General features: G+C 35.7%; 1 pseudogene; it reads left to right on the forward strand.

Moving 5' to 3' along the window:
* The window catches only part of LOC136306512 (large ribosomal subunit protein mL48 pseudogene), a 29,162-nt pseudogene extending 20,101 nt beyond the window's left edge, over positions 1-9,061 (forward strand).
* The last annotated feature ends 1,210 nt before the right edge of the window (positions 9,062-10,271 follow it).

The following is a 10,271-nucleotide window of genomic DNA, read 5'->3' on the forward strand; positions in this document are numbered from 1 at the left end:
ATATATATTATTTTTAAAATTTTAATTTATTTACTATAGGTTTTTTTAAAGTGTTTTAATCCTAAGGAATAGAACAATTATGTTTAGTTATTAGTAATAGTAAATTTTGCCCTGGCTGGTTGGCTCAGTGAATAGAGCATTAGCCAGGTATGTGGATGTATCCCTGGCCAGGGCACACATAGAAGTAAACATCTGCTTCTCTTCCCCTCCTTCCCCCCTTTCTCTCTCACTCCCCCTACCTTAGCCAGTGGCTCTGTTAGTCTGAGCGTCTGCCTCAGGCACTGAGGATAGCTCAGTTGATTCAAGTATTGGCTCCAGATAGGAGTGACCAGGTGGATCCTGGTCAAGGTGATGTGAAAGTCTATCTCTTTATCTCTCCCTCCTCTACTTAAAAAATAATACTAATAGTAGTAGTAAATTCTTATACTTGCATTTATTTGATTACTTGCAATAGTTAACCTTTACCACTTCGAGCAATTAAAATTCCAATACATATTAAAATTGTCTTTTTCATTTAATATATAAGGAAAATTGATATAGCCATTTTAAAAAATGGTATGGATGAAGAATCCTCAAAAAATTAAAAATAGAACCACCACATGATCAAGGAATTCCATTTCTGAGAATACAGTAAATCCAAAGGAAACAAAAACACTGACTCGAAAGGATATCTGTATCCAATATTTATAGCGCCATTTAAAATAGCTGAGAAATGGAAGCAACCTACGTGTTCATTGGATCGGTAGATAAATGCTAGTGAAATAAATCAGAGAAAGACAAATACTGTATGATCTCACGTATATGTAAAATCTAAAACAAACAAACAAAAATACACACAAAAAAACTGGTATAAAAAAAGATTAGGCTTGTGATTACACCAGAGGTGGGTGGTATGAGGACAAGAAATTGGAGAAAGGTGGTCAAAAAGCACAAGCTTCCACTTATAACATAAAGAAATACTAGGAATATAGTGTAGAATATAATGACTATAGCTAAACCCGCTGTGATGCATAAGAAAGTTGTTAAAGAGTAAATCCTAAGAGTTCTCCTTACAAAGGAAAACCTTTTCCTCCTTTTTTCTTTTTTCGTTCTTTTATTATATATATCAGAAAATGGAAATTAGCTGAACCTGTTTTGGTAATTATTTTACAATACATGTAAATCAAACCATTACAAATTAAACTTTTACATAGATATATGTCAATTATCTTTCAATAAAATTGGAAAATAGAGTCCAGAAATATTTTTTATTTTTATTTTATTTTTATTAATTTTAATGGGGTGACATTAATAAATCAGGGTACATATGTTCAAAGAAAACATCTCCAGGTTATCTTGTCATTCAATTATGTTTCATACCCATCACCCAAAGTCAAATTGTCCTCCATCACCTTCTATCTGGTTTTCCTTGTGCTCTTCCCTCTCCCCTCTCCTTCCCTCTCCTCCCTTCCTCCCCCCCACCCCCACTGTAACTACCACACTCTTGTTCATGTCTCTTAGTCTTGTTTTTACGTACCACCTATGTATGAAATAATGCAGTTCTTAGTTTTTTTTTCTGATTAACTTATTTCACTCCGTATAATGTTATCAAGATCCCACCATTTTGTTGTAAATGATCCGATGTCATCATTTCTATGGCTGAGTAGTATTCCACTGTATATATGTACCACATCTTCTTTATCCAGTCTTCTATTGAAGAGCTTTTTGGTTGTTTCCATGTCTTGGCCACTGTGAACAATGCTGCAATGAACAGGGGCTGCATGTGTCTTTACGAATCAATGTTTCTGAGTTTTGGGGGTATATACCCAGCAGAGGGATTTCTGGGTAATATGGTAGTTCTATTTTTAGTTTTTTGAGGAACAACCACACTTTCTTCCATAATGATTGTATTACTTTACATTCCCACCAACAGTGGATAAGGGTTCCTTTTTCTCCACTGCCTCTCCAACACTTGCTATTACCTGTCTTGTTGATAATAGCTAATCTAACAGGTGTGAGGTAGTATCTCATTGTAGTTTTGATTTGCATTTATCTAATAGTTAATGAATATAAGCATCTTTTCATATATCTGTTGGCTGTTTGTATTTCTTCCTGTGAGAAATGTCTGTTCATGTCCTCTTCCCATTTTTTATTGGATTGTTTGTTTGTTTGTTGTTTAGTTTTATAAGTTCTTTGTATATTTTGGATATTAGGCCCTTTTCTGAGCTGTTTTTTGAAAATGTCATCTCCTATTTAGTTGGCTGTCTGTTTATTTTGTTGCCAGTTTCTCTTGCTGTGCAAAAAATTCTTAGTTTGATGTAGTCCCATTCATTTATCTTTGCCTTCCCTTCCCTTGCCTTTGGAGTCAAATTCATAAAATGCTCTTTAAAACCAAGGTTCATGAGTTTAGTACCTATGTTTTCTTCTATGTACTTTATTGTTTCAGGTCTTATGTTTAGGTCTTTGATCCATTTTGAATTAATTTTAATACAAGAGGACAAACTGTAGTCGAGTTTCATTCTTTTGCATGTGGCTTTCCAGTTTTCCCAGCACCATTTGTTGAAGAGGCTTTCTTTTCTCCATTGTATGTTGTTGGCCCCTTTATTGAAAATTATTTGACCATATATATGTGGTTTTAATTTTGGACTTTCTATTCTATTCCATTGGTCTGAGTGTCTATTTTTCTGCCAATACCATGCTGTTTTGATTGTCGTTGTTCTATAATATATTTTGAAGTCAGGTATTGTAATGCTCCCAGCTTTGTTCGTTTTTCTTAGGATTGCTTTGGCTATTCAGGGGTTTTTTTTAGAGTTCCATATAAATCTGTTGGTTTTTTTGTTCCATTTCTTTAAAAAATGTCATTGGAATTAAATGGGAATTGCATTAAATTTGTATATTGCTTTGAGTAATATGGTCATTTTGATTATATTTATTCTTCCTATCCAAGAACAAGGAATATTTTTCCATTTCATTGTATCTTTTTTCGATTTCTCTTAACAATGCTTTGTAGTTTTCATTATATAGGTCCTTTACATTCTTTGTTATGTTTATTCCTAGGTATTTTTTTTGTTGTTGCAACCGTAAAAGGAATTATATTTTTTGAGTTCATTTTCTGACTTGGGCCGGTTCACCCCTCCTTAGGCAACCTGGTGGTCCCCCGCTCCCAGGAGGTCACCATATTGATGCCGAACTTAGTGAGGACACCTGATCGGCATAGCGCACTACAGCCCAGAACTCCTGGGCTCAAGCGATCCTCCTGCCTCATTCTCCCGAGTAGCTGAGACTACAGGTGCGCGCCACCATGCCCGGCGCTTGAGTTCATTTTCTAATGTTTTATTTTTGGCATATAGAAAGGCTATGGACTTTTGTATATTAACTTAGTGTCCTGCAACCTTACTGTATTGGTTTATTGTTTCTAGTAATCTTTTTGTGGAGTCTTTGGGGTTTTCGATGTATTGGAGCAAATCATCTGCAAAAAGTGAAACCTTTACTTCTTCTTTTCCAATATGAATGCCTTTTATTTCTTTATCTTGTCTGATTGCTCTGGCTAGAACTTCTAGCACCATGTTGAATAAGAGTGGAGAGAATGGACAACCCTGTCTTGTTCCTGATTTAAGAGGGAAAGTCCTCAGTTTATGCCATTTAATATGGTGTTAGCTGATGGTTTATCATAAATGGACTTTATCATGTTGAGATATTTTCCTTCTATACCCATTTTGTTGAGTATTTTGAACATAAAATTGTGTTGTATTTTTTCAAATGCCTTTTCTGCAACTATTGATAAGATCATATGCTTTTTGTTCTTTGTTTTGTTGATATGGTGTATTACATTAACTGTTTAACATATGTTGAACTATGCTTGATATTCTGGGATAATGATCATGATGTATTATTTTTTTAATATGTTGTTGTATTTAATTTGCTAGTATTTTGTTTAGTATTTTAGCATCTGCATTCATTAAAGATATTGGTCTATAGTTTTCTTTTTTTGTGCCATCCTTGCCAGGTTTTGGTAAGAGGGTTATGTTGGCCTCATAAAATGTGTTTGAAAGTATTGCCTCTTCTTCAGCTTTTTGGAAGACTCTGAGTAGAATAGGAACCAAGTCTTCTTTGAATGTTTGATAGAATTCACTAGTATAGCTGTCTGGGCCTGGACTTTTATTTTTGGTGTGGTTTTTAATAGTTTGTTCTATTTCCTCCTTGCTTATAGGTCTGTCTAGGCTTTCTGCTTCTTCATGACTAAAGTCTAGGAAGATTATATTGTTCTAGGAATTTATCTATTTCTTCTAGATTGTTGAATTTGGTGGCATATAGTTTTTCATAGTATTCTACAATAATTCTTCATATATCTGTGATATCTGTGCTAATTTCTCCTCTTTCATTTTGGATTTTGTTTATATGAGTCCTTTCACTTTTTTTCCTTAGTGAGTCTTGCCCAGGGTTTGTCAATTTTGTTGATCTTTTCAAAGAACCAGCTCCTTGTTTTATTAATTTTTTTATAGTTTTTCTGTTCTCTATTTCATTTATTTCTGCTCTGATTTTTATTATTTCCTTTCTTTGGCTGGTATTGGGTTGTCTTTGTTCTTCTTTTTAGCTTAAGATTGAAGTTAAAAAAAAATGTGAAGTTAAGTGATTTACTTGGGCTCTCTCTTGTTTGTTCATATAGGCCTATAGTGATATGAACTTCCCACTTATTACTGCTTTTGCTGCACCCAAGAGATTCTGTTATGTTGTATTGTTATTTTCATTTGCCTGTATGTATCTTTTGATCTATGCACTTATTTCTTCTTTGACCTACTCATTTTTTAAAAGTATGTTGTTTAGTTTCCACATTTTTGTGGGGTTTTTTTTACCTCTATTTGCAGTTGAATTCTAGTTTCAAGGCTTTTTAATCAGAAAATATGCTTGGTACAATTTCAATTTTTCTGAATTTGCTGATGTTATTTTTGTGGCCCAACATATGGTCAATTCTTGAAATTGTTCCATGTACACTAGAGAAAAATGTGTACTCTGTCACTTTGGGATGAAATGTCCTGTAGATGTCTCTCATAACCAATTGCTCTACTGTTTCGTTTAAGGCCAATATTTCTTTATTGATTTTCTGTTTGGATGAATGATATAGAACCATCAGCGGTATATTGAGGTCTTCAAGTATGATTGTATTTTCATCAGTTTTTGTTTTTAGGTCAGTCAGTAGCTGTCTTATATATTATGGTGCTCCTTGGTTTGGTGCATATATATTAAGAAGTGTTATGTCTTCTTGATTCAGTGTCCCCTTAATCATTATGAAATGACCATTTTTGTCTCTGATTACTTTTGCTGTCTTGTAATCAGCATGTTAGATATAAGTATTGCTACACCTGCTTTTTTTTTGGATATTATTTGCTTGGAGTATTGTTTTCCAGACTTTCACTTTGAATTTGTTTTTATCCTTGTTGTTTAGATGTGTTTCTTGTAGGCAGCATACAGTTGGATTTTCTTTTTTAATCCATTCTGCTACTCTGTGTCTTTTTATTGGTGAGTTCAATCCATTTACATAATGTAATTATTGACACTTGAGGGTTTTCTATTGGCACTTTATATATTGCTTTCTGTTAGTTTTGTATCTTGTTTGATTCTTCTCTTTTGTTTTTCTATTATTTGTTTTTGTTTGGTTGTAATCCATACTTCTTTCCTCTGTTACTTTCTTTTTTAAGTCATGTGCTTCTGTGGTGGTTTTTTCAGGGGTGGTTACCATTAAGTAATAAAAAGGGTACCTACCATGTTCATTGTAGTACAGTATCTTATGAGTACTTCTGCACTCCATTGTCCTTTGCTACTGTTAATCTTCATCCTCTTCCCTTTTTTGCTTTTGTTGTCACAGTTTAAATTTGGTTTTATTGTGTTCTTGGTGGAGCTTTAACTTGTGGTTTTGTTTTGTTTTGTTCTTTGTATCTGTTTGGAAAACCCCCTTTAGTATTTCCTGAAGTGGGGATTTTCTGATGATAAATTTCCTCATCTTTTCTGTATCTGTGAATGTTTTTATTTCTCCTTTGTATTTGAAGGATAGCTTTGATGGGTATAGTATTCTTGGCTGGAGGTTCCTCTTTTTCAGAACTTTAAATATTGGGGTCCACTCTCTTCTAGCTTATAGAGTTTCTGCTGAGAAATCTGATGATAATCTAATAGGCCTTCCTTTATATGATGTATTCTTCTTTTCCCTGGCTGCCTTGAGAATTTTTTCTTTGTTGTTTTGTGCCAATTTCAATATGATGTGCCTTGGAGTAGGTTTTTTTGGGTTAAGATAACTCGATGTTCTGTTCACTTCTTGAATTTGAGGCTTTAGTTCTTTCCCCAGGCTTGGGATGTTCTCCTCTATTATTTCTTTGAATATGTTCTCCATTCAATTTTCTCTCTCTTCTCCTTCTGATATACCTATTATTCTTTTGTTAATCTTTTTGATAAAGACAGACAATTTCTGTAGGGCTTTCTCATTTTTTTTTAATTCATAAATCTCTCTCTTTTTCTCCCTGTTGTGCCTCAAGTTGCCTGTCTTCTATGTCACTAATCCTCTATTCTATCTGGCCTGTTCTATTAGCTAAGCTTGTTACCTCATTTTTCAGTTCATGAATTGAATTTTTCATCTATGTTTGATTTGTTTTTATGTTTCAGTTTCTTTGGTAATATATTCTTTGTGTTCATTGAGTTGTTTTTTGAGCTCCCTAAATTGCCTTTCTGTGTTTTCTTGTATATCTCTGAGTATTTGTAGGATTTCTATTTTAAATTCTCTATCATTTAACTCCAAGGTTTCAATCTATTAAAATTTTTCTATAGATTTTTTCTCATCTATCTCTGCTACATCTTTGCCTTTTGTATCCATGATATTCCATTTCCCTTTCCTTAATGGCATCTGAGAGTGGTTTTGTTAATAACACTAATGAGAATTAACAAAGAATAAAAGTAAAAAAAGACTAAAAAATAATTTAAAAATTATTATTTATTTTATAAAATACTGTGAAAAACTGAGAATTATATTGTGCTAAATGAAACAAAAACTACCTATAACAGAAGGCCTGAGTTTGGGAGAGGTGACAGAGGGGCAAAAAACAAGATAGGGACCCACAAAATGCAAAAAAGGAAAAAATTTGAATCAAGAATAAAATAATTTGCTTGTAAATGATGGTCGAATGTGAGATATAGTGAAAGAGATAAGAAGAAAACAAGAAAAAGAAAAAAATCGTATTATATTATGTGGAACAAAACTAGATAGAATGGAGAGCCGGGGTTGGGGGGAATGCTAATGAGTTAAAAAGCGAAGTAAAAAGCACACAAAATGCCATGAAGAAAAAATTTGAATCCAAAATAAAATAATTTATTTGTGAGTGAAGATTGAATGAGAGGAAAAGTGAAAAATAAAAAAGAAACTAAGAGAGAGGGAGAAAACAGAAAGAGAAAAAAAGAAGAAAAGAAAAAAAAGGAGAGAGTTAAGGGTTTTGGAGTGTAACCCTCATAGAGAGAAAGAAAACAGAAAAGAAAAAAATGCAAAATGTAACACCTATGGATAATGTAGTTCAAGATGAAGAGGAAAGAATAAGATGAGCAGATGATAAAAGAATGAAGGTTGAAGAAAAAATAAAGATAAGAAAATGGAAGAAACCAAAAAATGTGGAAAAAGTTATAAAGACTGAATTATTCTTGATTTTGAGAGGTTATCTTCTTCCTTTTTTTTTTTTTTTTCTTCTCCCTCTTCCTGGTCAGTGGCACTGTACTCCAGGCTCTACCTCTGTGTCATGCTTAGGTAGGGATTTGCAGTTGATGTGTCGCTCTGGTGATGTCATACACTAGGCTTTAGTCTCGTTGGCAGTTGGGGCTTGTTAGCATTTGCAGGCTCCAACAATGGGAGAGTTTGTTTTCCCAGAGCCTCTCTCCTAATCTCTCTTTCCTGAATTAGCAGCCTGGTGATCCAGCTGTGAATTTGCCCCTGCCACTTACTGGAGAGTAAGAGGCTCAAAGATCTGGCAAATCCCCACTCTATCCCCAATCAGTACAGGGCTCTGGGTAAGGCTCTGTCAGTCAAAGCTGCCAGCATAATCAGGCAGGGCTGGAAGCCAATTTCTCTCAAGGTGTCTTTCTATGAGCCTCCAGGTGTGTATAGTATGTCTCAGCACTCTGTGGGACCACTCTCCCCAGGCTTTTTGCACTTTGTAACCTGTGTTGGCTGGCAAGAAGATGCCCTAGTTGTTGCCTGCAGAACAGGAGGTCTTAAAAGCTACCAAGTCCCTCTTTTTAGCGCACAGCCCTGAGAATGAAAGCTCTGCCAATCAGAGCCACCAGCTTAAGCAGGTAGGGGGGCATGTTGACTTCTGTTCAGGCTCCTTTCTAAGGTTCCCCAGGTATATCCAGTTATATTTGCCTTAGCATTCCATGGGACTGCTCTCTGCAGGCTTCTCCCTTGTTAAAAAGCCTACAGCCTAAGCCTGTCCAACTTCTGCAGTGTTCTCTGAGGTTTGTTCCATAGGAATGTGTTTTTCACCCTTATCGGCTGGCAGGAAGTTGCACCTGCCACTACGTGCAGAGCAAGAGGCACTAATAAATATCATGTCTCTTGTCTTGGATCGCTGATCTGAGAAAAAAGACCTTGTAGGCCAGAGCTGCTGCCAGCATAGGCCAGTGGGGCAGTGAGCAGACTGTGGCTTACACTAATTTAAGCGATTGGATCCGCAGATCTGCTCTAGAGACTGTCTGCAAGCTGCCTGTGCACCCCACCCCCAGCGCTTCCCTATTTTTTCTTCCCCAGGAATGTGCTTTGTTTTGTTAGCCTTGGTGAAGGTGCCTCGCCCACCCGGAGAGGTCCAGAGGCATAGGGAAGTTCATTTTTGCACACTCCCCATGCACTGTTGTTCAGAGCAAGGATTACACGGAGACTCTGGTCGCAGCCCACGCAGAAGTCTCTGACCCTGCCCCTCTGTCCGGAAAGCGGGTGCCCACTCCCGGGGTGCTAGAAGGAACCACTTGCACACTCTCTGCACTCGCCAAGCAGGATATCGGCAGTAATGAAGGCCACCACTCGCCCGCCTTTGCTGGTGTCTGGTGCAGGCGTTAGCTCCGTGTGGGCTGAGCTGCTGCAGGCATACTTTTTCCTTGGCTTGAACGTCTGTGCCCCAGCCCAGCTCTTTCCAAACCCCCAGCCCTCACTCTCAGTTCCAAGTGAAAGCAGCCCTTGCTCAGGTCAGTGAGGAAGGCAGAGTGTTCCATTCTTTGTCTTATTTACTTCAGGTTGATTATATATTTAGTCACGTTTTCTCCCAATTATATCTTCAGTGTGTGGGACTTACAGATGCTCCTGGGATCGTTTTTCTGTGTCTCTAGTTGTAGAACTTGTTGAAATTTTGGGGAGAGGTATCAGAAGTGCTCCTCACGGCACCATTTCTCTGGCATCACTCCCCAGAAATATTAAAAAAGAAAAACTTTTTTCAAATTAGGCCATGAATTCAGATATTTTTCTCAAATTTGAATATGCTGACCCTGAACCAAAAATTTCCAGTGGCCTTTTTTCCTCCTTCCCTCTATTCTATAATTCATCCCAAGCTATTTATATTTATTATTAAAAATCACTATTCTTTCTTCCTAAAATATTTCACATACCTGATCCTCAGAGTCCAATGAGCACATATGTTTATTATTTGTTTGATATTTGTCTTTCTTGAATTCAAAAATCTGTTATATTTAAAATAATATATCTTTGGAATATCAGGATAATTTTATTTTTCCAGAACCCTCAGGGAAGAGATCACAAAACCCCTCATTGTTATTGCCATCAACTTGTTAATTGTTAACTATCCTATACCCTTCAATGTAAAAGAAGGAAATGTCTATTCCTTTTACTTTTTATTCAGTCCTAAATATGTCCCTCCTCACTCCATCCCCATTTTGCTTCCTCCCCCTCCCTATATATCACCAGTGGATTTTATGTAATCCTTATACCTCCTCCTTTGATTGTAGTGTTTGAAATAAGATGCAAAACTGTCATTCTCTAGATCAAATAAATAAATAAATAAATATAAAAAATAAAAATAAATAAAAATCTGTTACTGAATTTTTTGATACTAAATATACCCCAACTTTTTTCTTGGGTGCATAATATTTTCAAAAGAGATGATAAGTTCTTTGAAGACAGTAATTAAAATGTATTTGGTTTGGTTAACCTTCTGTATAAAACATATTGCCTTGTAGATATCGTATATCTGAAACACTCAACAATGCTTGCAGATTTTAATCTTTCTTCTGTGATGGTGAAATTTGTTCTTTTTTAA

This window comes from Saccopteryx bilineata, chromosome 5, assembly GCF_036850765.1.
Source record: "Saccopteryx bilineata isolate mSacBil1 chromosome 5, mSacBil1_pri_phased_curated, whole genome shotgun sequence".
Taxonomy (NCBI): Eukaryota; Metazoa; Chordata; class Mammalia; order Chiroptera; family Emballonuridae; genus Saccopteryx; species Saccopteryx bilineata.